The sequence below is a fragment of the Martes martes genome (assembly GCF_963455335.1).
Source record: "Martes martes genome assembly, chromosome: 8".
Classification (NCBI taxonomy): Eukaryota; Metazoa; Chordata; class Mammalia; order Carnivora; family Mustelidae; genus Martes; species Martes martes.
In genome coordinates, this window is record NC_137895.1 from 92,379,031 (window position 1) to 92,395,391 (window position 16,361).

At 43.6% G+C, this 16,361-nt stretch overlaps 1 pseudogene across 1 annotated transcript; it reads left to right on the forward strand.

Moving 5' to 3' along the window:
- The first annotated feature begins 14,154 nt into the window (after positions 1 to 14,154).
- Positions 14,155 to 16,117, forward strand: LOC308347801 (large ribosomal subunit protein eL27-like; annotated as a pseudogene). The gene has a single exon. The product of its transcript is annotated as a large ribosomal subunit protein eL27-like (transcript).
- Positions 16,118 to 16,361: the final 244 nt, after the last annotated feature.

The window sequence follows — 16,361 nt, forward strand, 5'->3', positions numbered from 1 at the left end:
ATGACACTGTGGCCATAGGCATGAGCCAGGACTGCCCCAGTCTAACCAAATTGTATAGTCACCTTACAAGGGTCCTAGTAAGGGTTCTCTTGATGTAAGCAACAGAAACTACCTTTGGTTAACCCAAACAAAAAGATGGTTTATGGGAAGAATTTTTCGGGGTAGGGTGTAGAGCTCAAGGCTAAAGAGCCAGGCTTGGAGAGTCTCAGTAGCAAGAACTCATTGATGGGTTTGTCAGAGTGCCACTCTGAAATAAATTTGTCCTGATCATGCTCTGTGTTTGTACTCCCTTGTACTCCTCAAAGTCAAGAGAGAGACAGAGACAGAGACAGAGAGAGAGATAGAGATTTTGGCTGGTCTAACCTGTGGTACTATGCCCACCTCTTGGCTAGGGTAGGGCAAGGTACTGGCATACACACACCCATCTAGCCTGCAGCCCATGAGAGGTGATTCCCTGAGGAGAAATCAAGATGCAATATTTACTTATTTATTCTTATTATTTAAATATTTTATTTTTTTTTTTAAGTAATCTGCACCCAGTGTGGGGCTTGAACTCATGACCCTGAGATCGAGACTTGTGTGCTCTACTGACTGAGCCTGCCAGGCACCCCTCAAGGTGTTATATTTAAAGAGGAAGAATTAGAGCTGGGTACTCAAAAACCAAATGCCCACCATATCCACCACATTTTTTCCATCTGACTTATGGTCTTCTCCATCACAGTTCTGCCATCAGTCTAGGTGTCTTCAGTGCCCATGATGATGATATGATATCCTAGTTTCACACTTTTTCTTTCTTTCTTTTTTAAAAATTTATTTTTATTTTTATTTTTTAAAAGATTTTTATTTATTTATTTGAGAGACAGAGATCACAAGTAGGCAGAGAGAGATGGGGAAGCAGACTCCCTGCTGAGCAGAGAGTCCCAGGACCCTGAGATCATGACCTGAGCTGAAGGCAGAGGCTTTAACCCACTGAGCCACCCAGGTGCCCCTCTTTTTTTTTTAAGAGAGGGAGAGAGGCAGGCAGAGAGAGATGGGGAAGCAGACTCCCTGCTGCGCAGAGAGTCCCAGGACCCTGAGATCATGACCTGAGCTGAAGGCAGAGGCTTTAACCCACTGAGCCACCCAGGTGCCCCTCTTTTTTTTTTTTTTTAAGAGAGGGAGAGAGGGAGGGAGGGAAGTGGGAGGAAGGAAGGGGCAGAGAGAGAGAGAGAGAATCCCAAGCAGGCCCCATGCTCAGGCAGAGGCTGATAAAGGGCTTGATCTCACAACCTGAGTTCATGACCTGAGCCGAAACCAAGTGTCAGTCACTTAACCGATGGAGCCACCCAGGAACCCCCAAACTTTCTTGATCTCCCCAACTTCGTGACTATTTCTGTTTCAGGCAGCCACAGGTCATTAACTCAGACTGGACTTTTAACATTCCTTCTCCGAAGCCTTGTTTCTTTCTTTCTTTTACATGATATTTCTAGGTCCCTCAATTTTGACCTCCTAATCCCTGTTCTTTGGCCTCATGTATTCTGCAGGTCGGCTGACACTTTCCCTCACTTCCTCCAATCTATCAGCTGGCTGTTGCCTTCACTTTCTTCCCAGGAGAGGACAGACACATAACCCATTGTAGCAGTCAGTCTTGGCACTATAATACTGAGCTTGCGGTCTTACACTGAGCTAGCTTACTGCAGTATCGCCTATATCCCTAACCAGCTGTCTCCCATTTCCCCAGCGATCCATTTAAACATTCACCATTATTCTCAATGCTCCAACCCCACAATCTACTAGTTATCTTGAAAATTGAAAGTACCAAATGAGGAAACCCTCCATTCCCTGTGTTTCCACTGACCAACATAATGTCCTTCCTTGTAGTTTTATGGAATTGTCCCTCCTCTTGTAAGGCTAATTCTTTCCCCTGTTCTGAATCCAATGCCTTCCCGCATCTTACCCTCACAGTTACTCCTTCCCTAGCCTGTGTCCTCAACCTCTTCTGTCCATAGGCTCTTTCCTCAAACCTAGAGACACCTGCTTTTTTTTTTTTTTTAAGATTTTATTTATTTATTTGACAGAGAGAGAGAGAGAGAGAGAGAGAGATAGATCACAAGTAGGCAGAGAGGCAGGCAGAGAGAGAGGGGGAAGCAGACTCCCTGCTGAGCAGAGAGCCCGATGTGGGGCTCGATCCCAGGACTCTGAGATCATGACCTGAGCCGAAGGCAGAGGCTTTAACCCACTGAGCCACCCAGGCATCCCCACTCTCCACTTCTTTACCTTCATGCCCTTCTCAGTCTAGTGCAACCTAGCTCTTTTCTTTTCCGGCTCCTGTTATCCTCCATATAAAAAAGTTAATGGATGCTAGTCAACTCTGACATCGACTGACCTCGCTGTAGTATTTGCCTTTTGACCAATCCCTCTTTCTTGAGACTTCTCCTTAACACCACACCTTCCTACATCTCCTCGGAGGAGGGCTCCATCCCTGTGTGTCCCCAAGCTCCCCCACCTCACACCAGCCCTCTTCTCTACACTGAACCAACTCTGTAAACTTCCTCATTGAGTTGGAAACAACTTCTATTTCTATGCAGTTTAGTTTTATAAGGAAGAGTGATGCAACTTGTCATAGCGGTCAAGTTCCTCGGTTCTGCTGGTCCAAGGACACATTTTACTTCTCACGTATTGTAGTCACTCTTGCTAGCCAAAGAAGCTGGAATGAGGACATACCAAGAGCAACAAAGTTTTCCTAAACTTTAATAACCTGACTTTTAAATGCTGTTTCTAGCTGCCTTGATCATGCTGAAAGCCCAAGTTATAAGAGTTTAAAAGGCACAGGGAAAGTCGGGATGCGGGAAGTACAGGCTGTAATCATTTTGAAAGCAGAAGTTGCAGAAGCAGAGCTGGAAGCACCCTCACCCGTCATTATTCAGTGTCTGGGTGTGCATTTGTAATAGCACCTTGTTTATTTCTTGCGTTGGGTCTCAAGGGGACTGCGGGGGACGTCAGAAGACATTGTTCCTTGAACACAATAGTCACTTAATAAATATTCATTGAATGAGAAAGCAGAGACAGACACTTCAGAACCTTACAGATACGAAGAGTTGTTCATGGAGCTATGCTGCAGGTTTTTGGTGTGGGTGGAAGTGGTAAGAAGACGGTGGTTTTATATGGAACACCTAGGGCATAGAGGCAAATGAATAGAAAATAGTGCCATGAAAAACTTCTAATGTGATTATGTAACAAAGTTGCCCAGAGCTGAGGTCTCTTTAGTTGAGACCCAAGGAAATCTGATGTCCCCTAAACTTTCTTTTTTTTTTAATATTCTTTTTGCTTTTATTTTTCAAACTGGCATCCATGTAACACACATGTACTCCTTGAACCAAGCAGTGAGGTCACAGAGGCAAGGAGACTCAGTCTTTACCACACACTTTCACATCGCACAAGGATTGAAGGTTGTTAAAGATGAATGAAAATGCAGGGCGCCTGGGTAGCTCAGTCAGTTAAACGTCTGCCTTTGGCTCTGGTCATGACCCTGGGATCCTGGGATCGAGCTCTGTGTCTGGCTCCCTGCTTAGCGGGGAGCCTGCATTTCCTTCTCCTTTTGCCACTCTTCCTGCTTGTGCCTTCTCTCTGTCAAGTAAATAAATAAAATCTTTAAAAAAAAAAAAAAAGAAAAGAAAATGTATATAAAGCCTCTAGTGTTTGGCATATAGGATACACTCAAGGAGTTGTTTTGGTTGATGAACCCTGGTGTGGTGGTCTCTTGTGCTCTAGCTCAGGTAGCCATGTCTGTTTTTGCTCCCACATCAGCCCAAAAGCAGAACTCAATCCCTCCAATTTCCCCCAAAGTATCCATTTACAAAAGAGTAGTGATGGGCAGCCTAGGTTTTACTGAAGATTTTGTTGGCAGAAACTAGAAGGTGTTCATATGCCTCAAAGAAAGCACCTTAGGGGCACCTGAGTGGCTCAGTGGGTTAAAGCCTCTGCCTTCAGCTGAGGTCATGATCCCAGGGTCCTGGGATTAAGCCCCGCATCGGGCTCTCTGCTCAGCAGGGAGTCTGCTTCCCCCCCCCCCCTCTCTCTGTGCCTGCCTCTCTGCCTACTTGTGATCTCTGTCTGTCAAATAAATAAAATCTAAAAAAAAAAAAAAAAAAAAGAAAGAAAGCACCTTAAAATCCATAAGTGGTTCGATTTCCCCAAACTTCTCTTTTACCTTAATCCCAAGGTCTTCTCTCTCTGAGGCTCTCCCACCTGCACCCAGCTTCGTGACTCCTTCCCATTGTTCTGGGAATTTCCCTAGGGAACATCAAATTCTCTATCATGCAGATTGATTTAACTTGGTCCTACTTCCTGTTCTGGGTGTGCAAACCCCTGTCTGTCATGGTGCTCAGCCCACAAAGGGTTACCCAGATCTAATCTCCTTATGGGGTCTATATGTTCTGTTCTGTTCAGTTTTCACTCCTACTCCCTCAGCATATTAATACCCTTCTTCATAGTCTCAAAAATGACTTGGTTTGGATAGTAAATTATATGTTCCAAGTTGTATGTAACTTTTCTCCCTTGAGTAGGCTAGTTCTTTAAGGCCTACCTATTTTCTCAAATGGGATTGATGGTGCTTTACTTTATTTTTTTAAAGTAGGCCCTACTGCCCAACATGGGACTCGAACTCTTCATCCTGAGAACCAGTGTTGTGCGCTCTACCAACTGAGCCAGCCAGGTACCCAGATATTGGCAACTCTTTAGATAAAGGACTCAATCTTCTATGCGTTTGTATTATCTATCTTGGTAGCTGTTCAATAGGTTCTTGTCAAATTGGACAATGTGAGTCAAAGTGTATGAGCAGCCTTAGGCAGGGGTGTGTGTGGAAGGACTATCCTTAAAGAGAGAGTTTGTGGGGCACCTGGGTGGCTCAGTGGGTTAAAGCCTCTGCCTTCAGCTCAGGTCATGATTCCAGGGTCCTGGAATCGAGTCCCACGTCTGGCTCTCTGCTCAGCAGGGAGCCTGCTTCCCTTCCTCTCTCTCTGCCTGCCTCTCTGCCCATTTGTGATATCTGTCTGTCTAATCAATACATAAAATTAAAAAAAAAAAAAAAGAGTTTGTGCTGGGGAACCCTGGTGGGAGATCAGGTTGATGGAAAAGTTGGAATGTATCACCAGCCGGAACTGCTTGAAGATTACATGAGATTGTGTGTGTGTGTGTGTGTGTGCATGAATGTAGAGAGATCCAAGTGATGAGGGAGCAGGAGGCTGGCTGAGGACAAAGCAAAAGCTGGCACCTTGCACCCCCTCTCCACCTGCTCCCCTCCCCTCGGTAATATATGTGACATTCCTCAGGCACCCCTGACTGCCATAAACGAGAAACAAATAGTTAACTTGCTGAGATCACAATCCTGCAGGACAGGAGTCTCCCTTGGTTTACCAATGTCCTAGAGATCTACAAACAAAGAAGTTACATTATCAATAGCACAATTTCTGGAGGCAAATAACTCAGTTCCTCAAGCCTTAATAAATAAGCCCTCCATAAACAAAACTGAAGGAGGCTGGGGTAGAAGGAAACGTAAGTAAAGTTAAGTTTTTTCTATACCTAAATCTCACTAACAAAGATGCTTGTTAGCAGGATTGTGACATCCCACCAGGAATCTCCCAACTATCTTGATGTTAATGGCTTGCCAAAAGACAACATTGATGAAGCCGCAAGACCTCCGGTATCCCTGCACCGTGTAGGCACTCTTTAGCATATGAAAGCTCCGTTGAAACCTCCCTTTCCCTCACCTTCCCCCAACCGCAGGGTACAAAACCTGCCATCCTCACAACCCAGAGCAGCAGCTCTTCCTGCCCACGGGTCCTGTCCCCGTGCTTTAATAAACCACCATTTTGCACCAAAGATGTCTCAAGAATTCTTTCTTGGTCATCGGCTCCGAACCTCACCCCACCGAACCTCACGTAGGTTCTAGAACTTCATCACAAGTTCATTGGCAAGTAGTCAGTGAATGTTAGTTTCATTCTCTTATATTTATACTCCACTAGCTTTTTTAAAAGCTTTATTAAGTTATAATTGACATAAAATTATAAGATATTTAAAGTGTACGTCCTGGTGATTTGATCTATCTCCCTAGCTTTTTATTTTTATTTTTTTTAAGATTTTATTTGTGTAGTTGGCCACTTAATTGACTGAGCCACCCAGGCATCCCTACCATGTACTGTTTTTTGTTGTTGTTGTTGTTGTTTTTTGAAAGATTTTATTTATTTTTTTGACAGAGAGAGATCACAAGTAGGCAGAGAGAGGTGGGGGGAAACACGCTCTCTACTGAGCAGACAGCCTGATGCTGGACCTGAGATCATGACCTGAGCCAAAGGCAGAGACTTAACCCACTGAGCCACCCAGGAACCCTTACCATATACTTTTTGATGAAAGGGTGTTTCTTTTTACCAATGTCATGATTCTCATTTTACACATATGAATTCTGGACTTTTGTAAATTATTTAATAATATACATGAGAACCAATTTCTTTGCTTCTATTTCTTTAAAGAGAAAATAATTTGAGGTTAGGCTGAAATGTTAACTATCTGATGAAACTCAGTAAATCCAGCCAGGAAACTATCTAGCTCAACTTACGTAACACAGAACACTGACACATTTTTGCAAACATGATGTATTGACAAATGTATTGAAATAGTTGGTTTTGGTGCCATTAGTCATGGGAGTCACATTGCTCCGGGCAGAGATATCACAAGGCATCATTTGAATTAAAGAGACTCCTTTAATGTCAGATATTTATCTTGGGTGGATGGGTTAATGTTCAGAATTAATGCTTTCACAAAATGTCAGATTAACGTATTTAAGAAACAAAAAAGGAATGGATTTGAGAAAGAAATATTCCAAAGCTTCAATATGATTAAGCATAGCGTAACCACAGGTTATATATTCAATTTATTCACTAATTTTTCCAATTTGTCTCAGTGATGAAGTTCTAGAACCTAGGTGAGGTTCGGTGGGCTGAGGTCCGGAGCCGATGACCAAGAAAGAATTCTTGAGACATCTTTGGTGCAAAATGGTGGTTTATTAAAGCACGGGGACAGGACCCGTGGGCAGGAAGAGCTGCTGCCCCGGGTTGTGAGGGATGGCAGGTTATGTACCCTGCGGTTGGGGGGAAGGTGAGGGAAATGGAGGTTTGAACGGCGCTTTCATATGTTAAAGAAGGCCTCCGAGGTGCAGGGATACCGGAGGCTTGATCAATGCTGTCTTTTGGCGAGCCATTAACATCAAGAGGGTTGGGAGATTCCTGGTGAAATGTCACAATCCTGCTATCAAGCTGTCTCTGTTAGTGAGAAACTTATCTTCACTTACATTTCCTTCTACCCCAGCCTCCTTCAGTTTTGTTTATGGAGGGGAGGGTGACATTAAGGCTTGAGGAACTGAGTCATTTGCCTCTGGAATTTGTGCTATTGATAATGTAACTTCTTTGTTCATAGATCTCTAGGACATTTGTAAACCAAGGGAGACTCCTGTCTTGCAGGATTGTGAGTTAACTATTTGTTTTGGCAGTCAGGGGTACCTGAGGAATGCCACACACATCACCGAGGGGAGCGGATGGAGAGGGGGTGCAAGATGCCAGCTTTTGCTTTGTCCTCAGCCAGCCTCTTGCTCCCTCATCATCAGGATGAAGAGTTCGAGCTTGGGCTCTTTTTCTCTACCTCTCCCCTCTTGGTGAGGCCAAACTCATCTTGGATGTTCAGTTGTTTCTGCCTGGGTTTCTCAAGTGCAAGTCTTTTCTGTCTTTGATCCATGTGGTTTTGAATTCAGGTGGTAATTGACCTATATTGTTCTGTTAAATCTTACATTCTGTTTGAAGCACTGGGGCCTAAACTGAAATGGTCAGAGGAAGAAAATCTCCCCTGGAGAAGTTATTGTTTAGCCCAGAACCATCTATGTATACAATCTATTGACTCACCTGCTCCAAGGTACAGGCTCTTCAGGGATCGTCTTGGGCCTGCTTTTATCTGCCTTCCCATTGGAGCTTACAGGTCTTTCAGGGCCAGCCAGTTCTACCATCCATGAACTTCAATGGAGCCTCGTCCCAGCTCCCATCAATATTCAGAAACTGAATAACATGACTTTTCATTAAATGCAAATAAGAATGAGTCAAAGAAGTTTGTGCTGATTAACCCTTGAGATGACTGGGTAATTGATAAGTTCATGATAGAAAAATGACTGCTTGGGATGGGCTTTTAAGAGGACTGTAATTATGTTTCTTTGATAGAATTAAAACTTGATGGTGTTAAAAAGAAAACCATAGTCCCCAAATGGTGTCACTTACGTTAAGGCCCCATGTCACAAAATGAAGACTTAATCCCAAATCTAACTGCAGTTTCAACCACCCCTACCCCCACCTGAATGTAAGCTTTTAAGCAGCCAAACTGAATTTTCCAGTAGATACTAGGAGGTAATTTCCTAGCCGGTCCCTTTGATTCCCCTTAGGAGGGTGACATGCTTAGAGCAGTGCTTCCTTGGTAATACATTCCTTTTTTACATCTCTTCTCTGCTTTTAAAAACCTTCCATTTTGTACAGTTCCATGGAGCTGCCCTGTATTTGCTAGATGAAATGCTGTCTGATTCATGACACATTTAATAAAACCAATTAGATCTTCAAATTTACTCAGTTGAATTTTGTTTTTTAACAATGGAAGATCGGGAAACAATTTGCCTAACCAGGATAATCATAGATAAAGTCATAACCTTTTTTTATCTGGTTGTTTAAATGAGATGGGGGAGGCTAGGAAGATAAGCATGAACTGGGGAGAACATGGAGATCTGTATTTGGAACATGGGAAAATGTACTCGGACATTAAAAGCAATAATATTAATCATCACTATTTTAACTACATCTAAGTAGTTAAGTACTTAACTTAGTAGTTAACTACATCTAAGTAAGTTGACCACTTTGTAGGGAAATTGAATTTTGTCTAGACTATTGGATAATGTCTGGAAAAATAATTTCCCCACATGAAGACCTTGGATCATCAACTTCCATTTATGTTTTTGATCAAATGCTACTTGGCTAATACATTGCAGGAGTGCTTTAAGGTATTTGCCTTTAATTATAGTATTAGTCATAAGGTTGTTTTATTATTAAGTAAACAAATTAAAAGCTTCCCTGAAAATCTGAGAGAGAAATGTTGAGGAAGGAGTTCGTGCCATCTGTAGATAACTGGTTGTACAGTTACCAACATGACCCCACTATCAGTGACTAAGCCCTCAAACCCATTGTTTCCATAGCAAAATATATTATCAAAAAGTTAGGAGTGCAAAAAAGTTTTTAATTATGATATATCTGTTCTTTTCTTTTGTCGTCTGTGCTTTTGGTGTCATATCCAAGAAATCATTACCAAATCCAATGTCAGGAAGCTTTCCCCCGTCTTTTCTTCTAAGAGTTTTATAGTTATGTCTCTAAGCCTTTGATTCATTTTGAGTTAACTTTTGTGTATGGTATAAGGTAAAGGTCTACCTTCATTCTTTTGCATGTGGATATTTAGTTTTCTAAGCCCCCTTTGTTGAAAAGATTGTCCTTTCTCCTTTGAATAGTTTTGGTAACCTTCATCAGAAATCACTTGACCATGGGATGCCAGGATGGCTCATTCAGTTCAGCATTAACTCTTGATTTCAGCTTAGGTTATCATCTCAGGGTTGTGGGACAGAGCCCTGCATCAGTCTCTATGCTCACCGGGGAGTCTGCTCCTCTCCCTCTCTCTCTTCCTCTGCCTCTACCCCTCCCCCTGCTTATGTGCACATGCACACACACACACACACTCTCTCTCTCTCAATAAATAAATAAAATGTTTTAAAAAAATTATTTGACCATACATGCAGTGTTTTATTTCTGGACCTTCTATTCCATTCCATTGGTCTATATGTCTATCTATATGCTAATACCACACTATTTTAACTACCTTAGCTTTGTAACAAGTTTTGAAATCAGGAAGTGTGAGAACTCCAACTTTGTTCTTTGTTAAGATCGTTTTGGCTATTCAGGGTCCATTGAAATTCCAACTGAATTTGGGATGGATTTTTTTTTTTAAATTTCTGTGAAAAAACATCACTGGGATTTTGATAGGGATTGCACTGATACTCTAGATCTCTTTGGGTAGAATTAACACCTTCCAATCCTTGAACACTGGATGTCCTTCCTTTTATTTATGTTGCCTTTAGTTTCTTTCAGTACCATTTTGTAGTTTCTAGTGTACAAGTGTTTTGCTTCTCTGCTTAAGTTTGTTTCTAAGTATTTTAGTCTTTTTTATAAAAAAAGGTTTTATTTATTTATTTTAAATTTTATTATCTATCTATCTATTTATTTGGGCGGGGGGAGAGGGACAAAGGAAGAGGGAGAGAGAAACCCAACCAGACTCTGTGCTCCTCATGGAACTTGTGCCAGGCTCCATCTCCCGACCCTGAGATCATGACTTGAACCAGAACCAAGAGTACGATGCCTAACCAATGGCACCACCCAGGTTTATTTATTTATCTAATAAATGAAAAAAACCTATTTATTTATTAGAGAGAGAGAGAGAGGACAAGAAGCGGGAAGGACAGGGAGAGAGACAAGCAGACTCCAAGCTGAGTGTGGAGCTAGATGCAGGGCTCAATCCCAGGACCCTGAGAACATGATCTGAGCCAAAATCAAGAGTCGGCCACTTAACTGACTAAACCATCCAGGCACCTTATTAAGTATCTTTTCTCTTCTTTCTTTCTTCCTTCCTTCCTTTCGTTCTTTCTTTCTTTTTTTTTAAAGATTTTTTAAAATTTATTAGACAGACAGAGATCACAAGTAGGCAGAGAGGCAGGCAGGGGTGGGGGGAAGCAGGCTCTCCACTGGGCATAGAGCCCGATGCGGGACTCAATCTCAGGACCCTGGGATCATGACCTGAGCTGAAGGCAGAGGCCTCAACCCACTGAGCCACCCAGGTGCCCCCCTTTCGTTCTTTCTTTCTCTCTCTTTCTTTCTGACAGAGAGAGAGGGAACACAAGCAGGGAGAGTGGGAGAGGGAGAAGCAGGCTTCCAGCTGAGCAGGGAGCCCGACATGGGGCTCCATCCCAGGAATCTGGGATCATGACCTGAGCCGAAGGCAGACGCTTAATGACTGGGCCACCCAGGCACCCTTATTTTATTCTTTCTGATACTATCGTAAATGGAACTGCTTCCTTAACTTCCTTCTTGGGTAGTTTATTGTTAGTGTATAGAAACACAATACTTCGGTATTGGGCTTGTATCCTGAAACTTTTCTGAATTTGTTCATTAGTGCTAATGGTGTGTGTGTGTGTGTGTGTGTGGAGTCTTTAGGATTTTCTCCATATAAAATCATGTCATCTGTGAACAGAGATAATCTTACTTCTTTTTTTCTAATTTGGATGCCTTTTATTTCTTTTTGACTAATTGCTCTGGCTAGAGCTTCCAACACCATGTTGAATAGAAATGGTGAGAGTATGCATCCTTGTCTTGTTCCTGATCTTAGTGGAAAAGCTTCCAGCATTTCACCGTCAAGTATGACGTTTGCTGTGGGCTTGTCACACATGGTCTCTATCATGTGGAAGTGATTTCCTTCTATTCCTAGTTTGTCGAGTGGAGAATAGTTTTTTTTAAAAACTAACTTTTTTTTTTTTTTGAGTACTTATTGTGTCAGGCATTATACAAAGCTCTTCATATGGATCAGTTAGATTGATGCTTCCAAGAGTCTTTGGGGTAAGAATATTATTGTCTCTCTTTCAGCGATAAAGAGACTAAAGCTTAGAGTTTGTCCAATGTCATGTAGTTGCTGAGTGATGAACTTGGCTGGAGTTTGAATCTGGAGTTTGTGTTCCTGACTGCTCTGTTTATGCTACTATTTAAAGTTTCACTCTTCGACATGTTTCAAATACAAGTCCAGGGGCTTGTGAATTCTGAGGTGTGAGCTTGCAGGCTGGGTCGTGCTCTGAGGAGGAAGACGAACGTCCCGCACGGTTACCCCAGGGAGAAGTTACACATCAGTTGGTTCGAACCAACTCTTTCCAGCTCAGCTCTGAGGAACAAATCTTCCACAGAGATTAGATTTTAGAAATGAACTTGCTCAGACTGTGTAAGCTGTTATATAAAGAAAATGTTAGAAGGGATGTGTTAACATGTGCTTATGAAAGCACATAAGAAAAAGTGCTAAGAAACAAAACAAAAATGTATTCCCTGTAGTAGGGAGAAAGGAAATTTATCTCTGTTGCAGGTGTGATGGCTGCATGGTGGCTGCCGAGAAGGGGTGTGAAGAAAGGCAGCAGTGTGGAGGGTTATAAGCACAGGTTCTACATGGATTGTTTGGATCCTATTCCTGACTCCACCACTGACTTGCTAGGTGATCTTGACATTTCTTACCTCAGTTTTCTCATTTACAAAAGGGGAATAATTACAACGCCTACCTTAGTGGGTTGTTGTGAAAATGTATTGAGTTATTCTTATAAAGTGGTTAGAATGGGCCTGACACATAGCCCAAGTGTATTGGGTGTTGAGATACAGGGAAAAGAGATCCATCAATGCATGAAGGAGAGGCAGCAAGTGAGCCTGGAAACAATACTCAATAAATATTGTTCGAACAAACACGTTTGCCACCCCATCTTGGGGAATTGAGGAGGAAATCTGTAGTCTTCAGAGAACTTTTCTCTGAGCTTCTCAGAGAACTTTGCCTCTGGAGATGACAGGATCCAGCAGTCCTGGAATATCCTATATATAGTCTGGGTTTGAGAGACCTGATCTGGAGTTGTCTAGTTCTAGGATAGCTACACGAATCTGAAAAGGACTGCCGTCTCTTCTAAATTTTGTGAGGCAAGAGAGTGTGAACCAAGGGAAACCTAGGAATATCTGTGAAAAATGCTGCCCTGTCCTCCCACAGATGCTCAAGGCAAAGTGCTTTGGGAAGAATAGGAAAAGAGAAACCCCAGGCAGCTGGGGAAGAAGTCAACTCGAAGGCCTGAGGTGGAAATGAGTTTCCTTGTCAGATCTGAAGGTACTTGAGGCAGAGAGGGATTAGTGCTGCCTCTTACTAGCCCAGTCTCATACCTCTCTCATGGACCCTCCTCCCTGAGACAGTCACGATGAACACCACGTGGTTTCCTAGATTCATGAGCTCGCTCCTTCCTTCCTTCCTTTTTTATTAAAGATTTTATTTATTTGTTTGCCAGAGAGAGAGAGAGAGAGAGAGAGAGAGAACCCAAGCAGAGCAGCAGGCAGGGCTGGCAGAGAAAGAAACAGGCTTCCTTCCCACTGAGCAAGGAGCCCCATGTGGGACTCAATCCCAGGACCCTGGGATCATGCCCAGAGCCGAAGGCAGACACTTAAACAACTGAGCCACGCAGGCATTGCGAGCTCTTTCTTTTCTTTTCTTTCTTAAAAGATTTTATTTATTTATTTGAGAAAGAGAGGGCAAGAGAATGTATAAGGGGGGGTGTGGTGGGGAGGGGAATGAGCAGAGGAAGGACAGACAGACTCCAGGCTGAGTGTGGAGCCCAATGCAGGGCTGGATCTCATGACCCAGAGATCACAACCTGAGCTGAAATCAAGAGTCGGACTGAGCCACCAGGCACCCTGTCATGAGTTTTTTTAAACCTTCTTTTCATGTCTTTGCACAGGCAGTTCCCTCTGCCCAGAATACCTTTCACCCCCTTGCCTGCTTCTCAGTTTCGAGCTCAACTCCTCTGTGAGTCCTTTGCCCTATTGCCCCAAGGGATATTAAGTGTCTTTCTCATTGTTTCTCCAAGGAGCTGATATGTGCACGTGTGTTTCTTCAACAAATAATTGTACACCTCTATTCTGGGCCTTGGGCCAGCGTCTAGAAAATTTATGAACACACTCTTAGGGAGATGATTTCATGACTCATAAGCCAGAGGTCACACGGTTTGTTTACCTTCTGAGCTGCTGATTCTCTGAGCTCAGGGCCCAGCTGGATTCAGAGATCGTGGGCTTGTTGCATACTTATTAATCATTGACCTGCTTGTCTCTTCTGTGAGCCATGAACTCCTCAAGTACATAGGACTCACTCTCCAAATGACCCCGGAACACCTGGTGTCATGGACCAGCATGGAGTCCAGTGCAACAACAGTGGAAAGGTATCTGATGTCTGAAGCTCTTGTTCCATAGAAACTTTCTCCTAAGATGGTCATGAGATGTGTGTGTGTATGTTAGAAACTAAGGTTCAGACTGATGGGGGAATGACAGAGCCCAAGTCACTGCACGGTGTGGAAGGGAGTGTGAAGAGTGAGTGTGTAAACAACGCGTGTGGAAATGTTGTCCCCACCTCTGTTGTAGTGATATCCACATAGCATGGAGAGAATTTTGGCAGGAGAATCTTGCCTCAGTAATTGCGCTTCTAGAAAATCCTGACTGACAGAACTTCAGACTGGATGGTTTCTTTTATAGGAAAAAACATGAACCCTTTTTATAGGCAGAACTTAAGGTGAGAGAAACAACTGTGTTTGTGTGCTGACTTGGCTGGCTTGAGTTGGAGAGGATGAAGTGAGTGTCATGGTGGGAGGACCTGGGAAGGACTGGCTGACGGGCACACGGAGAGATGGTCTCTGGTGATAGGTGAGACTGCATATATGCTGGAAGACACTGAGAGTCTGAGGTCCTGGGAGTGCTGGAAGTTCTCTTAAAGTGCTTCAACTCACTCAGTAAAGCAAGGAAGCAAGATCACTTCCTCAAAACAAGCTGAGGAAGACATGGAGTTTGAAGAGGACAAGGTGTGAAGTACTTGCCTAGGAGTGTGGGAGAGAGTGGGCTATGGAAGGATAATATGCTAGTGGGCAGCGGTCAGGGCCCAGTGGAAGTTTGTCAGCTTAAATACGCATCAGCTTAACTGTTCTTCAGCCATGTTCAGTGTGTGGAGCAGGTAGAGTTGGAGTTGACCAGAGCTGTGGTTTGGCTGAGTGAGGATAGGCAGTGATAGATAGGCAGTGAGTTGAGGATAAACAAAGGAGTCATTAAAATGATTTTCCAAGTGGAGGTGCCATTATTTCCTTTTTGCTGTAAGCTCACACAGCTGGTGTTGAGATGGGCAAGTTCATGACAGCCAGGAAGGTGGTGCTGGTCCTGACAGGATGCCACTCCGGGTACAAATCGGTCACTGTGAAGAGCACTGACCATGGCACCTCAGACCGTCCCTACAGCCATGCTCTGGTGGCTGGAATTGACTGCTCCCCCCGCCACCATACAAAGTGACAGCAGCCATGGGCAAGAAGAAAATGACCAAGAAGTCAAAGATCAAGTCTTTCATGAAAGTTTACAACTACAGTCATCTCATGCCCACAAGGTATTCCGTGGATATCCCCTTGGACAAAACTGTCCTCAAAAACGATGTCTTCAGAGATTCTGCTCTTAAACACAAGGCTTGAAGATAGGCGGAGGTCAGGTTCAAGGAGAGGTACAGGACCGGCAAGAACAAATGGTTCTTCCCAAAGCTGCGGTTTTAGATCTGTTTTGTTTCAGTCATTTAAAAAAAAAAAAAAAATTGTCCATGGAACTTAAGCTGGATGAAGATCAAAGTGAATACATTGTGGTACGGAGCCAGTGAGGAGGTGGTAGACCCAATCTGAGTGTTATCCTGGTGGGATCTAAAGATATTTACTTACTGGATGAAGTGAGCTGGAAAGATAGGAGTAGGATTCATGGACCGGAGATTGCAGGGACTTTTCTAGGCCAGGAGGAAATGATTCCAGGGCACCTGTGTTCACTGCCTAGCGTGTGGCAGATCCTGTGGGAATCTTGCTGAGCTCAGTAACTTGTGGGACCTCACCCTTATCAGAGGCACATGGCTGGCGTGTCCTAGCCCTCATCCTCCCCAAAGCCATCCCAATTCCGAGTATATTGGTTCCGGACCCAGACAGAGAAAAACCATGAGTTGAAACTTTAATTACTGTAATGCTGGTAGATGATTTGCTTTTAAAGTCATTGTTGGGGGGCAACGTTCCTGGGGCAGTATGCGCCTTGGATCTTCACTTTTCTCTCTAAGAGGTGACGGTCATGTGTGTTACCTACACCCATGGACTTCCTAGCTGTGTAATCTGTACCCCTCTCCTATTTTTTATGGCACTGGTCCCTGGTCCCCACCCTGACACCCGGACACAGGGTGGGGGTGGTATGAGGTGACACTGCAGCTGGGCAGTGGGTCTGGGAAATGCTTTGCCATTTCCACAAAGATGTGGGAGAAAAATAGAAGAGAGAGAAAGAAGAGGAAGGAGTGGATGAAGCAGAAAGGAACAAGCAGAAGAGGGGAAGGGAAGGCAAAGAAGGAGGAAGAGGAAATGAAGAAGGACACAAAAGGGGATCCGTCGGATCCTAATCTTCTCGTCCATGCCACCAGCCAATGGCATCTGA